Here is a 19,585-nt window from a genome sequence, read left to right as displayed (position 1 = left end):
GGTTTGCTAGAAGTTGATCTAAGAATAGGACAACAACGTATCTGGGATCAGATATTGCTTGTACGCTTTTGTAGTCAATTTTACAAAACGCTAAACAACAGCCTAGTCACAACATGTTATAATAATGCTGGTATCGGCTCCTTCTAAGAGTGAAAATCCCCGTAGTCGGCAGGATTTGAACCTGCGCGGGGAAACCCCAATGGATTTCAAGTCCATCGCCTTAACCACTCGGCCACGACTACACGCTAACATGCTGTTGGAAGGAGCCTTTGTGTTCCAATATTTTTACTTTCGCACTGAACATGCAGAGATTAAAAATTTACCGTTACTATGTTGCTCAATTTCTTTCCATCAAATTCAAAAGCATTTGAATGAACTTGCAGCATCCAAACGTTAATTCTGTTTTGTGCTACTTTACATATTGTGCATTCTAGAAAGTTTGATTTCCGCTCATTTACAGCTATCCGTTGCGAACATTTGTAGTAAAAGATGGATTTCAGAGAAATTAGAACATGAACATGTTAAGGATTTCAAGCTGGATTATTTTGTGTCCATGTCTATTTGAGGCATGGTAGTCATATGTATTTAGAACTTCAACAAAATTGGCTGAAGAATTAGCTTTTGCAAGTCAATATGGGCTGCGTCCATAGAGAGTGCTAAAATGACAGAACCTTTGTTGTTGTTACGGTGGTATGGCTGAATCGGCCAACAATGCCAGCTACTGCTCGTTGAACTGTTGAAAGGGCGGGCCGTGGACAGTAGGAGTTCTCTTTGGACTATGCCACGTTTGCCTCAACACGGAAGGCCGGTTAGCTCAGTTGGTTAGAGCGTGGAGCCAAGGTCGCGGGTTCGATCCCAGTCGCTATCATTATTAGCACAGCCTGAAATCTTAACGTGTTCATAAGCTGTTCCAGCATACAAACCTTGCCTCACAAAAGTTTTGTATGTGGCTAAGGTAAGTCAATGATGAAGGTTTTAGAACTTTTGAGAACAGATGCAGTAAGACAGTCATTGTTATAGTGGTTAGAATCCCCGCCTCTCATGCAGTAGAGACAGTGGTTCAAATTCCCAATGGGGAGGCCTTACTTTACTATTTATGATTGTTCTGCTGGGTTTACACCTTTACAAATTAAACCCTCATGCCAATTGCAAGAGTAAACCCCTTACTCTGCGCTGTCCACCTCTGAATCCGTTGAGGTGTGCTAGCATTACATAAGTCTCAATAAATCGTCAAGGATGCATTTACTTTAATGTGCAATAAAGGGAGGCCTGACTTTACTAGTTTTGATTGTTCTGCTGGATTTACACTTTTACAAATTAAACCCTCGTGCCAATTGCAAGAGTAAACGCTTTACTCTGTGCTGTCCACCTCTGAATCCGTTGAGGGGGTGCTAGCATTACAAAAGTCTCAATAAATCGTCAAGGATGCATTTACTTTAGTGTGTGATAAAGTCATTATGTTGGTTGGCAAGGAGAATGCTGCTCTCATAATACCCGGTTTAGTACTGCGTAAGCATACATTTTAGAACTTTTAGATATACTAACTCTTGGATATATTCTACTCAGTGCCAAAGTATATATATATACAGTTAACAATCCTACAAACGTTCAAAGCACTAATTATACTATAGATCTGGAAATGCACCATTGTAGGCAGGTTTAATAGCCGTGACATAGCGATTATGACTTACCATGTGCAGGACGTTCAGTGGCATGAGCCAGGCTAGTCTACGCAAGGGGATGCTAATGTCTGAGCGCTTAATCCCTATCCATTGCTTTTGCGGTAGGTTAAGGAAATATTCCAAGCCTCTAAGCAGGTGGCAGGCTCCTGAATAGGTGCGCGAGTAGGAATAAGGCTGCTTTGGATTTGGGAAGTATTAGGGTGTGAAATTTGATCTGGGATTTTCTTTTGTCCCAGATAAATCATAACAATACATATATATATATATATATATATATATATATATAGTGTTTGAAAACAAATAAAGAAAGTTAATTCTTCCTTTCCACTAGATGGAGAGGCTGGCCCAAGACTGCAGGTCTTCTTGCAGTGTAGCCAATATTGGAAGGAAGTTAAGCTGATGACACTTCACACAGACAGGTGAAGTGAATAACACTGATCAACTTATTATCACGGCACCTGTCAGTGGGTGGGATATATTTGGTAGCAAGTAAACAATTTGTCCTCAAAGCTGATGTGTTAGAAGCAGGAAGAATGGGAAAACGTAAGGATCTGAGCAACATTGACAAGAGCCAGGTTGTGATGGCTAGACGACTGGGTGAGAGCATCTCCAAAACTGCAGCTCTTGCCGGGTGTTCCCAGTCTGCAGTGGTCAGTGCCTATCAAAAGTGGTCCAAGGAAGGAAAAGCGGTGAACCGGCGACAGGGTCATGGGTGGACAAGGCACATTGATGCACATGGGGGTTAAGGCTGGCCAGTGTGGTCAAATCCAACGGACGAGCTACTGTAGCTCAATTTGCTGAAAGAAAGTTAATGCTGGTTCTGATAGAAAGGTGTCAGAACACACAGTGCATGGCAGGTTGTTCTGTGTAGGGCTGCAGTTCAGTCAGGGTGCCCATGCTGACCCCTGTCCACTGCCGAAAGCTCCTACAATGGGCACATGAGCATAAGACCTGGACCGTGGAGCAATGCAAGAAGGTAGCCTAGTCTGATGAATCACATTTTCTTTTACATCACGTGGATGGCCAGGTGCATGTGCGTTGCTTACCTGGACAACCCATGGCACCAGAATGCCCTATGTGAAGAAGGCAAGCCGGTGGAGACAGTGTGATGTTTTGGACAATGTTCTGCTGGGAAACCTTGGGTCCTGCCATTCATGTAGATGTTACTTTGACATGTACCACCTACCTGGGCATTTTTGCAGACCATGTACACCCTTTCATGGACACTATATTTCCTGATGGCATTGGCCTCTTTCAGGAGAATAATGCGCCCTGCCACAAAGTAAAAAGGGATCTGGCCTGGTTTGAGGAACACAACAACGAGTTCAATGTGTTGACTCGGCCTCCAAATTCTCCAGATTTCAATCCAATCGAGCATCTGTGGGATGTGCTGGACAAACAAGTCTGATCCATGGAGGCCCCACCTCGCAACTTACAGGACTTAAAGGATTTGCTGTAAACATCTTGGTGCCAGATACCACAGCACACCATAAGAGGTCTAGTAGCGTCCATGCCTCGATGGGGTAGGGCTGTTTTGGTGGCAAAAGGGGGACCTACACAATAATAGGCAGGTGGTCATAATGTTATGGCTATTTGGTTTATGTGTCTCATGTGAGCACCAAGTGTGTGTCAAGAAGCCCGCCATCATGCCAGATCTATAGTAAACATATAGTAAGTCGCCTCAGCATCGAATGAATTTTCTTCCAATCCTAGTAGCTCTCCTTTTATTCCACTCTGTCTCGTAAAAGCTCATACCATTACAGCTCTCACACCGCAAAGTAAAAGAAAATTGGAGAATATGTTCTAATCGGTGTGTTCAGCTAGTACTATGTCACATAAAAAACAAAGTGACTAGACTGTAGCAAGGTGGGCAAGGTTAAGTGACCGAATGGTGCTATCACGAGCCTTGCTGCCTGGGACAAATACAGTTTGCTCAATATAGTTGTGTGTGCATGGATGCGTAATGCCAACAAATGCCTGTCCTCGTTAGTATAGTGGTAAGTATACCCGCCTGTCACGCGGGAGACCGGGGTTCGATTCCCCGACGGGGAGGCATGGTACTCTTTTTTTTTTTTTTTTGCTCAAGTTTACTTCATATTGTAATGGACCAATTTGTAAAAACAAAATGCAGAAATCTCAGTTCTCCATAGAGAGTGCTAAAATGACAGAACCTTTGTTGTTGTTACGGTGGTATGGCTGAATCGGCCAACAATGCCAGCTACTGCTTGTTGAAAAGGCGCGCCGTGGACAGTATTCCACTCCAGTATTCTCCTTTTATTCAGCATTTGACATTCTGACGAAAAACTGAATAAAATCCATGAACCAGTAGTCTCACCATCCAATAAATTTTATTCCAATCCTAGTAGTTAATTATTATGGCGTTCTTCTTTCATTCCACTCTGTCTCGTAAAAGCTAATAAATGGTACCATTACAGCTCTCATACAGTAAAGGAAAGCAAATTTGAGAAAATCTTCCAATCAGTGTGTCCATGTAAAATTCAGCTAGTACTATGTCATATAAATAACACAGTGGCTGGACAACATTATACAATGCTAGTCCTGGTTAGTATAGTGGCAGGAATCCCCGCCGGGTGGCTATGTTTCTATATTTTGCTATTTATTTTGCTTATATTTGAATTACACAATACTGGTGTCAATCTGACTGTTATATAAGCACAAGAAGAAGGTTTGCTAGAAGTTGATCTAAGAATAGGACAACAACGTATCTGGGATCAGATATTGCTTGTACGCTTTTGTAGTCAATTTTACAAAACGCTAAACAACAGCCTAGTCACAACATGTTATAATAATGCTGGTATGGGCTCCTTCTAAGAGTGAAAATCCCTGTAGTCGGCAGGATTTGAACCTGCGCGGCGAAACCCCAATGGATTTCAAGTCCATTGCCTTAACCACTCGGCCACGACTTAGTGGTAAGTATCCCTGCCTGTCACGCGGGAGACCGGGGTTCGATTCCCCGACGGGGATGCATGGTACTTATTTTTTTTTTGTTGCTCAAGTTTACTTCATATTGTAACGGACCAATTTGTAAAAACAAAATGCAGAAATCTCAGTTCTCGTATTTTGAAAACTGAGATATTTGGCGTTACGGGTAAAAAAAGCCTTTGTGTTCCAATATTTTTACTTTCGCACTGAACATGCAGAGATTAAAAATTTACCGTTACTGTGTTGCTCAATTTCTTTCCATCAAATTCAAAAGCATTTGAATGAACTTGCAGCATCCAAACGTTAATTCTGTTTTGTGCTACTTTACATATTGTGCATTCTAGAAAGTTTGATTTCCGCTCATTTACAGCTATCCGTTGCGAACATTTGTAGTAAAAGATGGATTTCAGAGAAATTAGAACATGAACATGTTAAGGATTTCAAGCTGGATTATTTTGTGTCCATGTCTATTTGAGGCATGGTAGTCATATGTATTTAGAACTTCAACAAAATTGGCTGAAGAATTAGCTTTTGCAAGTCAATATGGGCTGCGTCCATAGAGAGTGCTAAAATGACAGAACCTTTGTTGTTGTTACGGTGGTATGGCTGAATCGGCCAACAATGCCAGCTACTGCTTGTTGAACTGTTGAAAAGGCGCGCCGTGGACAGTAGGAGTTCTCCTTGGACTATGCCACGTTTGCCTCAACACGGAAGGCCGGTTAGCTCAGTTGGTTAGAGCGTGGCGCCAAGGTCGCGGGTTCGATCCCAGTCGCTATCCTTATTAGCACAGCCTGAAATCTTAACATGTTCATAAGCTGTTCCAGCATACAAACCTTGCCTCACAAAAGCTTTGTAAGGTAAGTCAATGATGAAGGTTTTAGAACTTTTGAGAACAGATGCAGTAAGACAGTCATTGTTATAGTGGTTAGAATCCCCGCCTCTCATGCAATAGAGACAGTGGTTCAAATTCCCAATGGGGAGGCCTTACTTTACTATTTATGATTGTTCTGCTGGGTTTACACCTTTACAAATTAAACCCTCATGCCAATTGCAAGAGTAAACCCCTTACTCTGCGCTGTCCACCTCTGAATCCGTTGAGGGGTGCTAGCATTACATAAGTCTCAATAAATCGTCAAGGATGCATTTACTTTAATGTGCAATAAAGGGAGGCCTGACTTTACTAGTTTTGATTGTTCTGCTGGATTTACACTTTTACAAATTAAACCCTCGTGCCAATTGCAAGAGTAAACGCTTTACTCTGTGCTGTCCACCTCTGAATCCGTTGAGGGGGTGCTAGCATTACAAAAGTCTCAATAAATCGTCAAGGATGCATTTACTTTAGTGTGTGATAAAGTCATTATGTTGGTTGGCAAGGAGAATGCTGCTCTCATAATACCCGGTTTAGTACTGCGTAAGCATACATTTTAGAACTTTTAGATATACTAACTCTTGGATATATTCTACTCAGTGCCAAAGTATATATATATACAGTTAACAATCCTACAAACATTCAAAGCACTAATTATACTATAGATCTGGAAATGCACCATTGTAGGCAGGTTTAATAGCCGTGACATAGCGATTATGACTTACCATGTGCAGGACGTTCAGTGGCATGAGCCAGGCTAGTCTACGCAAGGGGATGCTAATGTCTGAGCGCTCAATCCCTATCCATTGCTTTTGCGGTAGGTTAAGGAAATATTCCAAGCCTCTAAGCAGGTGGCAGGCTCCTGAATAGGTGCGCGAGTAGGAATAAGGCTGCTTTGGATTTGGGAAGTATTAGGGTGTGAAATTTGATCTGGGATTTTCTTTTGTCCCAGATAAATCATAACAATACATATATATATATATATATATATATATATAGTGTTTGAAAACAAATAAAGAAAGTTAATTCTTCCTTTCCACTAGATGGAGAGGCTGGCCCAAGACTGCAGGTCTTCTTGCAGTGTAGCCAATATTGGAAGGAAGTTAAGCTGATGACACTTCACACAGACAGGTGAAGTGAATAACACTGATCAACTTATTATCACGGCACCTGTCAGTGGGTGGGATATATTTGGTAGCAAGTAAACAATTTGTCCTCAAAGCTGATGTGTTAGAAGCAGGAAGAATGGGAAAACGTAAGGATCTGAGCAACATTGACAAGAGCCAGGTTGTGATGGCTAGACGACTGGGTGAGAGCATCTCCAAAACTGCAGCTCTTGCCGGGTGTTCCCAGTCTGCAGTGGTCAGTGCCTATCAAAAGTGGTCCAAGGAAGGAAAAGCGGTGAACCGGCGACAGGGTCATGGGTGGACAAGGCACATTGATGCACATGGGGGTTAAGGCTGGCCAGTGTGGTCAAATCCAACGGACGAGCTACTGTAGCTCAATTTGCTGAAAGAAAGTTAATGCTGGTTCTGATAGAAAGGTGTCAGAACACACAGTGCATGGCAGGTTGTTCTGTGTAGGGCTGCAGTTCAGTCAGGTTGCCCATGCTGACCCCTGTCCACTGCCGAAAGCTCCTACAATGGGCACATGAGCATAAGACCTGGACCGTGGAGCAATGCAAGAAGGTAGCCTAGTCTGATGAATCACATTTTCTTTTACATCACGTGGATGGCCAGGTGCATGTGCGTTGCTTACCTGGACAACCCATGGCACCAGAATGCCCTATGTGAAGAAGGCAAGCCGGTGGAGACAGTGTGATGTTTTGGACAATGTTCTGCTGGGAAACCTTGGGTCCTGCCATTCATGTAGATGTTACTTTGACATGTACCACCTACCTGGGCATTTTTGCAGACCATGTACACCCTTTCATGGACACTATATTTCCTGATGGCATTGGCCTCTTTCAGGAGAATAATGCGCCCTGCCACAAAGTAAAAAGGGATCTGGCCTGGTTTGAGGAACACAACAACGAGTTCAATGTGTTGACTCGGCCTCCAAATTCTCCAGATTTCAATCCAATCGAGCATCTGTGGGATGTGCTGGACAAACAAGTCTGATCCATGGAGGCCCCACCTCGCAACTTACAGGACTTAAAGGATTTGCTGTAAACGTCTTGGTGCCAGATACCACAGCACACCATCAGAGGTCTAGTAGCGTCCATGCCTCGATGGGGCAGGGCTGTTTTGGTGGCAAAAGGGGGACCTACACAATAATAGGCAGGTGGTCATAATGTTATGGCTATTTGGTTTATGTGTCTCATGTGAGCACCAAGTGTGTGTCAAGAAGCCCGCCATCATGCCAGATCTATAGTAAACATATAGTAAGTCACCTCAGCATCGAATGAATTTTCTTCCAATCCTAGTAGCTCTCCTTTTATTCCACTCTGTCTCGTAAAAGCTCATACCATTACAGCTCTCACACCGCAAAGTAAAAGAAAATTGGAGAATATGTTCTAATCGGTATGTTCAGCTAGTACTATGTCACATAAAAAACAAAGTGACTAGACTGTAGCAAGGTGGGCAAGGTTAAGTGACCGAATGGTGCTATCACGAGCCTTGCTGCCTGGGACAAATACAGTTTGCTCAATATAGTTGTGTGTGCATGGATGTGTCATGCCCACCAATGCCAGTCCTCGTTAGTATAGTGGTAAGTATCCCCGCCTGTCACGCGGGAGACCGGGGTTCGATTCCACGACGGGGAGGTATGGTACTCTTTTTTTTTTTTTTTTGTTGCTCAAGTTTACTTCATATTGTAATGGACCAATTTGTAAAAACAAAATGCAGAAATCTCAGTTCTCCATAGAGAGTGCTAAAATGACAGAACCTTTGTTGTTGTTACGTTGGTATGGCTGAATCGGCCAACAATGCCAGCTACTGCTTGTTGAACTGTTGAAAAGGCGCGCCGTGGACAGTATTCCACTCCAGTATTCTCCTTTTATTCAGCATTTGACATTCTGACGAAAAACTGAATAAAATCCATGAACCAGTAGTCTCACCATCCAATAAATTTTCTTCCAATCCTAGTAGTTAATTATTATGGCGTTCTTCTTTCATTCCACTCTGTCTCGTAAAAGCTAATAAATGGTACCATTACAGCTCTCATACAGTAAAGGAAAGCAAATTTGAGAAAATCTTCCAATCAGTGTGTCCATGTACAATTCAGCTAGTACTATGTCATATAAATAACACAGTGGCTGGACAACATTATACAATGCTAGTCCTGGTTAGTATAGTGGCAGGAATCCCCGCCGGGTGGCTATGTTTCTATATTTTGCTATTTATTTTGCTTATATTTGAATTACACAATACTGGTGTGAATCTGACTGTTATATAAGCACAAGAAGAAGGTTTGCTAGAAGTTGATCTAAGAATAGGACAACAACGTATCCGGGATCAGATATTGCTTGTACGCTTTTGTAGTCAATTTTACAAAACGCTAAACAACAGCCTAGTCACAACATGTTATAATAATGCTGGTATCGGCTCCTTCTAAGAGTGAAAACCCCCATAGTCAGCAGGATTTGAACCTGCGCGGGGAAACCCCAATGGATTTCAAGTCCTTCGCCTTAACCACTCGGCCACGACTACACGCTAACATGCTGTTGGAAGGAGCCTTTGTGTTCCAATATTTTTACTTTCGCACTGAACATGCAGAGATTAAAAATTTACCGTTACTATGTTGCTCAATTTCTTTCCATCAAATTCAAAAGCATTTGAATGAACTTGCAGCATCCAAACGTTAATTCTGTTTTGTGCTACTTTACATATTGTGCATTCTAGAAAGTTTGATTTCCGCTCAATTACAGCTATCCGTTGCGAACATTTGTAGTAAAAGATGGATTTCAGAGAAATTAGAACATGAACATGTTAAGGATTTCAAGCTGGATTATTTTGTGTCCATGTCTATTTGAGGCATGGTAGTCATATGTATTTAGAACTTCAACAAAATTGGCTGAAGAATTAGCTTTTGCAAGTCAATATGGGCTGCGTCCATAGAGAGTGCTAAAATGACAGAACCTTTGTTGTTGTTACGGTGGTATGGCTGAATCGGCCAACAATGCCAGCTACTGCTCGTTGAACTGTTGAAAGGGCGGGCCGTGGACAGTAGGAGTTCTCTTTGGACTATGCCACGTTTGCCTCAACACGGAAGGCCGGTTAGCTCAGTTGGTTAGAGCGTGGCGCCAAGGTCGCGGGTTCGATCCCAGTCGCTATCCTTATTAGCACAGCCTGAAATCTTAACGTGTTCATAAGCTGTTCCAGCATACAAACCTTGCCTCACAAAAGTTTTGTATGTGGCTAAGGTAAGTCAATGATGAAGGTTTTAGAACTTTTGAGAACAGATGCAGTAAGACAGTCATTGTTATAGTGGTTAGAATCCCCGCCTCTCATGCAGTAGAGACAGTGGTTCAAATTCCCAATGGGGAGGCCTTACTTTACTATTTATGATTGTTCTGCTGGGTTTACACCTTTACAAATTAAACCCTCATGCCAATTGCAAGAGTAAACCCCTTACTCTGCGCTGTCCACCTCTGAATCCGTTGAGGGGTGCTAGCATTACATAAGTCTCAATAAATCGTCAAGGATGCATTTACTTTAATGTGCAATAAAGGGAGGCCTGACTTTACTAGTTTTGATTGTTCTGCTGGATTTACACTTTTACAAATTAAACCCTCGTGCCAATTGCAAGAGTAAACGCTTTACTCTGTGCTGTCCACCTCTGAATCCGTTGAGGGGGTGCTAGCATTACAAAAGTCTCAATAAATCGTCAAGGATGCATTTACTTTAGTGTGTGATAAAGTCATTATGTTGGTTGGCAAGGAGAATGCTGCTCTCATAATACCCGGTTTAGTACTGCGTAAGCATACATTTTAGAACTTTTAGATATACTAACTCTTGGATATATTCTACTCAGTGCCAAAGTATATATATATATACAGTTAACAATCCTACAAACGTTCAAAGCACTAATTATACTATAGATCTGGAAATGCACCATTGTAGGCAGGTTTAATAGCCGTGACATAGCGATTATGACTTACCATGTGCAGGACGTCCAGTGGCATGAGCCAGGCTAGTCTATGCAAGGGGATGCTAATGTCTGAGCGCTCAATCCCTATCCATTGCTTTTGCGGTAGGTTAAGGAAATATTCCAAGCCTCTAAGCAGGTGGCAGGCTCCTGAATAGGTGCGCGAGTAGGAATAAGGCTGCTTTGGATTTGGGAAGTATTAGGGTGTGAAATTTGATCTGGGATTTTCTTTTGTCCCAGATAAATCATAACAATACATATATATATATATATATATATATATATATATATAGTGTTTGAAAACAAATAAAGAAAGTTAATTCTTCCTTTCCACTAGATGGAGAGGCTGGCCCAAGACTGCAGGTCTTCTTGCAGTGTAGCCAATATTGGAAGGAAGTTAAGCTGATGACACTTCACACAGACAGGTGAAGTGAATAACACTGATCAACTTATTATCACGGCACCTGTCAGTGGGTGGGATATATTTGGTAGCAAGTAAACAATTTGTCCTCAAAGCTGATGTGTTAGAAGCAGGAAGAATGGGAAAACGTAAGGATCTGAGCAACATTGACAAGAGCCAGGTTGTGATGGCTAGACGACTGGGTGAGAGCATCTCCAAAACTGCAGCTCTTGCCGGGTGTTCCCAGTCTGCAGTGGTCAGTGCCTATCAAAAGTGGTCCAAGGAAGGAAAAGCGGTGAACCGGCGACAGGGTCATGGGTGGACAAGGCACATTGATGCACATGGGGGTTAAGGCTGGCCAGTGTGGTCAAATCCAACGGACGAGCTACTGTAGCTCAATTTGCTGAAAGAAAGTTAATGCTGGTTCTGATAGAAAGGTGTCAGAACACACAGTGCATGGCAGGTTGTTCTGTGTAGGGCTGCAGTTCAGTCAGGGTGCCCATGCTGACCCCTGTCCACTGCCGAAAGCTCCTACAATGGGCACATGAGCATAAGACCTGGACCGTGGAGCAATGCAAGAAGGTAGCCTAGTCTGATGAATCACATTTTCTTTTACATCACGTGGATGGCCAGGTGCATGTGCGTTGCTTACCTGGACAACCCATGGCACCAGAATGCCCTATGTGAAGAAGGCAAGCCGGTGGAGACAGTGTGATGTTTTGGACAATGTTCTGCTGGGAAACCTTGGGTCCTGCCATTCATGTAGATGTTACTTTGACATGTACCACCTACCTGGGCATTTTTGCAGACCATGTACACCCTTTCATGGACACTATATTTCCTGATGGCATTGGCCTCTTTCAGGAGAATAATGCGCCCTGCCACAAAGTAAAAAGGGATCTGGCCTGGTTTGAGGAACACAACAACGAGTTCAATGTGTTGACTCGGCCTCCAAATTCTCCAGATTTCAATCCAATCGAGCATCTGTGGGATGTGCTGGACAAACAAGTCTGATCCATGGAGGCCCCACCTCGCAACTTACAGGACTTAAAGGATTTGCTGTAAACGTCTTGGTGCCAGATACCACAGCACACCATCAGAGGTCTAGTAGCGTCCATGCCTCGATGGGGCAGGGCTGTTTTGGTGGCAAATGGGGGACCTACACAATAATAGGCAGGTGGTCATAATGTTATGGCTATTTGGTTTATGTGTCTCATGTGAGCACCAAGTGTGTGTCAAGAAGCCTGCCATCATGCCAGATCTATAGTAAACATATAGTAAGTCGCCTCAGCATCGAATGAATTTTCTTCCAATCCTAGTAGCTCTCCTTTTATTCCACTCTGTCTCGTAAAAGCTCATACCATTACAGCTCTCACACCGCAAAGTAAAAGAAAATTGGAGAATATGTTCTAATCGGTGTGTTCAGCTAGTACTATGTCACATAAAAAACAAAGTGACTAGACTGTAGCAAGGTGGGCAAGGTTAAGTGACCGAATGGTGCTATCACGAGCCTTGCTGCCTGGGACAAATACAGTTTGCTCAATATAGATGTGTGTGCATGGATGCGTCATGCCCACCAATGCCAGTCCTCGTTAGTATAGTGGTAAGTATCCCCGCCTGTCACGCGGGAGACCGGGGTTCGATTCCCCGACGGGGAGGCATGGTACTCTTTTTTTTTTTTTTTTTTGCTCAAGTTTACTTCATATTGTAATGGACCAATTTGTAAAAACAAAATGCAGAAATCTCAGTTCTCCATAGAGAGTGCTAAAATGACAGAACCTTTGTTGTTGTTACGGTGGTATGGCTGAATCGGCCAACAATGCCAGCTACTGCTTGTTGAACTGTTGAAAAGGCGCGCCGTGGACAGTATTCCACTCCAGTATTCTCCTTTTATTCAGCATTTGACATTCTGACGAAAAACTGAATAAAATCCATGAACCAGTAGTCTCACCATCCAATAAATTTTCTTCCAATCCTAGTAGTTAATTATTATGGCGTTCTTCTTTCATTCCACTCTGTCTCGTAAAAGCTAATAAATGGTACCATTACAGCTCTCATACAGTAAAGGAAAGCAAATTTGAGAAAATCTTCCAATCAGTGTGTCCATGTACAATTCAGCTAGTACTATGTCATATAAATAACACAGTGGCTGGACAACATTATACAATGCTAGTCCTGGTTAGTATAGTGGCAGGAATCCCCGCCGGGTGGCTATGTTTCTATATTTTGCTATTTATTTTGCTTATATTTGAATTACACAATACTGGTGTATAAGCACAAGAAGAAGGTTTGCTAGAAGTTGATCTAAGAATAGGACAACAACGTATCCGGGATCAGATATTGCTTGTACGCTTTTGTAGTCAATTTTACAAAACGCTAAACAACAGCCTAGTCACAACATGTTATAATAATGCTGGTATCGGCTCCTTCTAAGAGTGAAAATCCCCGTAGTCAGCAGGATTTGAACCTGCGCGGGGAAACCCCAATGGATTTCAAGTCCATCGCCTTAACCACTCGGCCACGACCACACGCTAACATGCTGTTGGAAGGAGCCTTTGTGTTCCAATATTTTTACTTTCGCACTGAACATGCAGAGATTAAAAATTTACCGTTACTATGTTGCTCAATTTCTTTCCATCAAATTCAAAAGCATTTGAATGAACTTGCAGCATCCAAACGTTAATTCTGTTTTGTGCTACTTTACATATTGTGCATTCTAGAAAGTTTGATTTCCGCTCATTTACAGCTATCCGTTGCGAACATTTGTAGTAAAAGATGGATTTCAGAGAAATTAGAACATGAACATGTTAAGGATTTCAAGCTGGATTATTTTGTGTCCATGTCTATTTGAGGCATGGTAGTCATATGTATTTAGAACTTCAACAAAATTGGCTGAAGAATTAGCTTTTGCAAGTCAATATGGGCTGCGTCCATAGAGAGTGCTAAAATGACAGAACCTTTGTTGTTGTTACGGTGGTATGGCTGAATCGGCCAACAATGCCAGCTACTGCTCGTTGAACTGTTGAAAGGGCGGGCCGTGGACAGTAGGAGTTCTCTTTGGACTATGCCACGTTTGCCTCAACACAGAAGGTCGGTTAGCTCAGTTGGTTAGAGCGTGGCGCCAAGGTCGAGGGTTCGATCCCAGTCGCTATCCTTATTAGCACAGCCTGAAATCTTAACGTGTTCATAAGCTGTTCCAGCATACAAACCTTGCCTCACAAAAGTTTTGTATGTGGCTAAGGTAAGTCAATGATGAAGGTTTTAGAACTTTTGAGAACAGATGCAGTAAGACAGTCATTGTTATAGTGGTTAGAATCCCCGCCTCTCATGCAGTAGAGACAGTGGTTCAAATTCCCAATGGGGAGGCCTTACTTTACTATTTATGATTGTTCTGCTGGGTTTACACCTTTACAAATTAAACCCTCATGCCAATTGCAAGAGTAAACCCCTTACTCTGCGCTGTCCACCTCTGAATCCGTTGAGGGGTGCTAGCATTACATAAGTCTCAATAAATCGTCAAGGATGCATTTACTTTAATGTGCAATAAAGGGAGGCCTGACTTTACTAGTTTTGATTGTTCTGCTGGATTTACACTTTTACAAATTAAACCCTCGTGCCAATTGCAAGAGTAAACGCTTTACTCTGTGCTGTCCACCTCTGAATCCGTTGAGGGGGTGCTAGCATTACAAAAGTCTCAATAAATCGTCAAGGATGCATTTACTTTAGTGTGTGATAAAGTCATTATGTTGGTTGGCAAGGAGAATGCTGCTCTCATAATACCCGGTTTAGTACTGCGTAAGCATACATTTTAGAACTTTTAGATATACTAACTCTTGGATATATTCTACTCAGTGCCAAAGTATATATATATACAGTTAACAATCCTACAAACGTTCAAAGCACTAATTATACTATAGATCTGGAAATGCACCATTGTAGGCAGGTTTAATAGCCGTGACATAGCGATTATGACTTACCATGTGCAGGACGTTCAGTGGCATGAGCCAGGCTAGTCTACGCAAGGGGATGCTAATGTCTGAGCGCTCAATCCCTATCCATTGCTTTTGCGGTAGGTTAAGGAAATATTCCAAGCCTCTAAGCAGGTGGCAGGCTCCTGAATAGGTGCGCGAGTAGGAATAAGGCTGCTTTGGATTTGGGAAGTATTAGGGTGTGAAATTTGATCTGGGATTTTCTTTTGTCCCAGATAAATCATAACAATACATATATATATATATATATATATATATATATATAGTGTTTGAAAACAAATAAAGAAAGTTAATTCTTCCTTTCCACTAGATGGAGAGGCTGGCCCAAGACTGCAGTCTTCTTGCAGTGTAGCCAATATTGGAAGGAAGTTAAGCTGATGACACTTCACACAGACAGGTGAAGTGAATAACACTGATCAACTTATTATCACGGCACCTGTCAGTGGGTGGGATATATTTGGTAGCAAGTAAACAATTTGTCCTCAAAGCTGATGTGTTAGAAGCAGGAAGAATGGGAAAACGTAAGGATCTGAGCAACATTGACAAGAGCCAGGTTGTGATGGCTAGACGACTGGGTGAGAGCATCTCCAAAACTGCAGCTCTTGCCGGGTGTTCCCAGTCTGCAGTGGTCAGTGCCTATCAAAAGTGGTCCAAGGAAGGAAAAGCGGTGAACCGGCGACAGGGTCATGGGTGGACAAGGCACATTGATGCACATGGGGGTTAAGGCTGGCCAGTGTGGTCAAATCCAACGGACGAGCTACTGTAGCTCAATTTGCTGAAAGAAAGTTAATGCTGGTTCTGATAGAAAGGTGTCAGAACACACAGTGCATGGCAGGTTGTTCTGTGTAGGGCTGCAGTTCAGTCAGGGTGCCCATGCTGACCCCTGTCCACTGCCGAAAGCTCCTACAATGGGCACATGAGCATAAGACCTGGACCGTGGAGCAATGCAAGAAGGTAGCCTAGTCTGATGAATCACATTTTCTTTTACATCACGTGGATGGCCAGGTGCATGTGCGTTGCTTACCTGGACAACCCATGGCACCAGAATGCCCTATGTGAAGAAGGCAAGCCAGTGGAGACAGTGTGATGTTTTGGACAATGTTCTGCTGGGAAACCTTGGGTCCTGCCATTCATGTAGATGTTACTTTGACATGTACCACCTACCTGGGCATTTTTGCAGACCATGTACACCCTTTCATGGACACTATATTTCCTGATGGCATTGGCCTCTTTCAGGAGAATAATGCACCCTGCCACAAAGTAAAAAGGGATCTGGCCTGGTTTGAGGAACACAACAACGAGTTCAATGTGTTGACTCGGCCTCCAAATTCTCCAGATTTCAATCCAATCGAGCATCTGTGGGATGTGCTGGACAAACAAGTCTGATCCATGGAGGCCCCACCTCGCAACTTACAGGACTTAAAGGATTTGCTGTAAACGTCTTGGTGCCAGATACCACAGCACACCATCAGAGGTCTAGTAGCGTCCATGCCTCGATGGGGCAGGGCTGTTTTGGTGGCAAAAGGGGGACCTACACAATAATAGGCAGGTGGTCATAATGTTATGGCTATTTGGTTTATGTGTCTCATGTGAGCACCAAGTGTGTGTCAAGAAGCCCGCCATCATGCCAGATCTATAGTAAACATATAGTAAGTCGCCTCAGCATCGAATGAATTTTCTTCCAATCCTAGTAGCTCTCCTTTTATTCCACTCTGTCTCGTAAAAGCTCATACCATTACAGCTCTCACACCGCAAAGTAAAAGAAAATTGGAGAATATGTTCTAATCGGTATGTTCAGCTAGTACTATGTCACATAAAAAACAAAGTGACTAGACTGTAGCAAGGTGGGCAAGGTTAAGTGACCGAATGGTGCTATCACGAGCCTTGCTGCCTGGGACAAATACAGTTTGCTCAATATAGTTGTGTGTGCATGGATGTGTCATGCCCACCAATGCCAGTCCTCGTTAGTATAGTGGTAAGTATCCCCGCCTGTCACGCGGGAGACCGGGGTTCGATTCCCCGACGGGGAGGTATGGTACTCTTTTTTTTTTTTTTTTTTGTTGCTCAAGTTTACTTCATATTGTAATGGACCAATTTGTAAAAACAAAATGCAGAAATCTCAGTTCTCCATAGAGAGTGCTAAAATGACAGAACCTTTGTTGTTGTTACGTTGGTATGGCTGAATCGGCCAACAATGCCAGCTACTGCTTGTTGAACTGTTGAAAAGGCGCGCCGTGGACAGTATTCCACTCCAGTATTCTCCTTTTATTCAGCATTTGACATTCTGACGAAAAACTGAATAAAATCCATGAACCAGTAGTCTCACCATCCAATAAATTTTCTTCCAATCCTAGTAGTTAATTATTATGGCGTTCTTCTTTCATTCCACTCTGTCTCGTAAAAGCTAATAAATGGTACCATTACAGCTCTCATACAGTAAAGGAAAGCAAATTTGAGAAAATCTTCCAATCAGTGTGTCCATGTACAATTCAGCTAGTACTATGTCATATAAATAACACAGTGGCTGGACAACATTATACAATGCTAGTCCTGGTTAGTATAGTGGCAGGAATCCCCGCCGGGTGGCTATGTTTCTATATTTTGCTATTTATTTTGCTTATATTTGAATTACACAATACTGGTGTGAATCTGACTGTTATATAAGCACAAGAAGAAGGTTTGCTAGAAGTTGATCTAAGAATAGGACAACAACGTATCCGGGATCAGATATTGCTTGTACGCTTTTGTAGTCAATTTTACAAAACACTAAACAACAGCCTAGTCACAACATGTTATAATAATGCTGGTATCGGCTCCTTCTAAGAGTGAAAACCCCCGTAGTCAGCAGGATTTGAACCTGCGCGGGGAAACCCCAATGGATTTCAAGTCCTTCGCCTTAACCACTCGGCCACGACCACACGCTAACATGCTGTTGGAAGGAGCCTTTGTGTTCCAATATTTTTACTTTCGCACTGAACATGCAGAGATTAAAAATTTACCGTTACTATGTTGCTCAATTTCTTTCCATCAAATTCAAAAGCATTTGAATGAACTTGCAGCATCCAAACGTTAATTCTGTTTTGTGCTACTTTACATATTGTGCATTCTAGAAAGTTTGATTTCCGCTCAATTACAGCTATCCGTTGCGAACATTTGTAGTAAAAGATGGATTTCAGAGAAATTAGAACATGAACATGTTAAGGATTTCAAGCTGGATTATTTTGTGTCCATGTCTATTTGAGGCATGGTAGTCATATGTATTTAGAACTTCAACAAAATTGGCTGAAGAATTAGCTTTTGCAAGTCAATATGGGCTGCGTCCATAGAGAGTGCTAAAATGACAGAACCTTTGTTGTTGTTACGGTGGTATGGCTGAATCGGCCAACAATGCCAGCTACTGCTCGTTGAACTGTTGAAAGGGCGGGCCGTGGACAGTAGGAGTTCTCTTTGGACTATGCCACGTTTGCCTCAACACGGAAGGCCGGTTAGCTCAGTTGGTTAGAGCGTGGCGCCAAGGTCGCGGGTTCGATCCCAGTCGCTATCCTTATTAGCACAGCCTGAAATCTTAACGTGTTCATAAGCTGTTCCAGCATACAAACCTTGCCTCACAAAAGTTTTGTATGTGGCTAAGGTAAGTCAATGATGAAGGTTTTAGAACTTTTGAGAACAGATGCAGTAAGACAGTCATTGTTATAGTGGTTAGAATCCCCGCCTCTCATGCAGTAGAGACAGTGGTTCAAATTCCCAATGGGGAGGCCTTACTTTACTATTTATGATTGTTCTGCTGGGTTTACACCTTTACAAATTAAACCCTCATGCCAATTGCAAGAGTAAACCCCTTACTCTGCGCTGTCCACCTCTGAATCCGTTGAGGGGTGCTAGCATTACATAAGTCTCAATAAATCGTCAAGGATGCATTTACTTTAATGTGCAATAAAGGGAGGCCTGACTTTACTAGTTTTGATTGTTCTGCTGGATTTACACTTTTACAAATTAAACCCTCGTGCCAATTGCAAGAGTAAACGCTTTACTCTGTGCTGTCCACCTCTGAATCCGTTGAGGGGGTGCTAGCATTACAAAAGTCTCAATAAATTGTCAAGGATGCATTTACTTTAGTGTGTGATAAAGTCATTATGTTGGTTGGCAAGGAGAATGCTGCTCTCATAATACCCGGTTTAGTACTGCGTAAGCATACATTTTAGAACTTTTAGATATACTAACTCTTGGATATATTCTACTCAGTGCCAAAGTATATATATATACAGTTAACAATCCTACAAACGTTCAAAGCACTAATTATACTATAGATCTGGAAATGCACCATTGTAGGCAGGTTTAATAGCCGTGACATAGCGATTATGACTTACCATGTGCAGGACGTTCAGTGGCATGAGCCAGGCTAGTCTACGCAAGGGGATGCTAATGTCTGAGCGCTCAATCCCTATCCATTGCTTTTGCGGTAGGTTAAGGAAATATTCCAAGCCTCTAAGCAGGTGGCAGGCTCCTGAATAGGTGCGCGAGTAGGAATAAGGCTGCTTTGGATTTGGGAAGTATTAGGGTGTGAAATTTGATCTGGGATTTTCTTTTGTCCCAGATAAATCATAACAATACATAT

General features: G+C 42.6%; 7 non-coding genes across 7 annotated transcripts; 3 read left to right on the top strand and 4 right to left on the bottom strand.

Annotated features, from left to right (window-relative positions):
* Positions 1-160: 160 nt before the first annotated feature.
* On the bottom strand, positions 161-242 carry TRNAS-UGA (transfer RNA serine (anticodon UGA)). Its single transcript has one exon. It is a non-coding gene; the product is annotated as a tRNA-Ser (tRNA).
* Positions 243-3,662: 3,420 nt separating this feature from the next.
* On the top strand, positions 3,663-3,734 carry TRNAD-GUC (transfer RNA aspartic acid (anticodon GUC)). Its single transcript has one exon. It is a non-coding gene; the product is annotated as a tRNA-Asp (tRNA).
* Positions 3,735-9,061: 5,327 nt separating this feature from the next.
* Positions 9,062-9,143, bottom strand: TRNAS-UGA (transfer RNA serine (anticodon UGA)). Its single transcript has one exon. It is a non-coding gene; the product is annotated as a tRNA-Ser (tRNA).
* A 3,424-nt stretch (positions 9,144-12,567) lies between these two features.
* TRNAD-GUC (transfer RNA aspartic acid (anticodon GUC)) lies at positions 12,568-12,639 on the top strand. The gene has a single exon. It is a non-coding gene; the product is annotated as a tRNA-Asp (tRNA).
* Positions 12,640-13,427: 788 nt separating this feature from the next.
* TRNAS-UGA (transfer RNA serine (anticodon UGA)) lies at positions 13,428-13,509 on the bottom strand. The gene has a single exon. It is a non-coding gene; the product is annotated as a tRNA-Ser (tRNA).
* Positions 13,510-16,928: 3,419 nt separating this feature from the next.
* On the top strand, positions 16,929-17,000 carry TRNAD-GUC (transfer RNA aspartic acid (anticodon GUC)). Its single transcript has one exon. It is a non-coding gene; the product is annotated as a tRNA-Asp (tRNA).
* An 806-nt stretch (positions 17,001-17,806) lies between these two features.
* TRNAS-UGA (transfer RNA serine (anticodon UGA)) lies at positions 17,807-17,888 on the bottom strand. The gene has a single exon. It is a non-coding gene; the product is annotated as a tRNA-Ser (tRNA).
* Between the last annotated feature and the right edge of the window lie 1,697 nt (positions 17,889-19,585).

Source organism: Sceloporus occidentalis, unplaced genomic scaffold, assembly GCF_023333645.1.
Source record: "Sceloporus occidentalis isolate IW3139 unplaced genomic scaffold, rSceOcc1.0.p SCAF_22, whole genome shotgun sequence".
Taxonomy (NCBI): Eukaryota; Metazoa; Chordata; class Lepidosauria; order Squamata; family Phrynosomatidae; genus Sceloporus; species Sceloporus occidentalis.
This window is presented reverse-complemented; position numbering and strand designations above follow the sequence as displayed.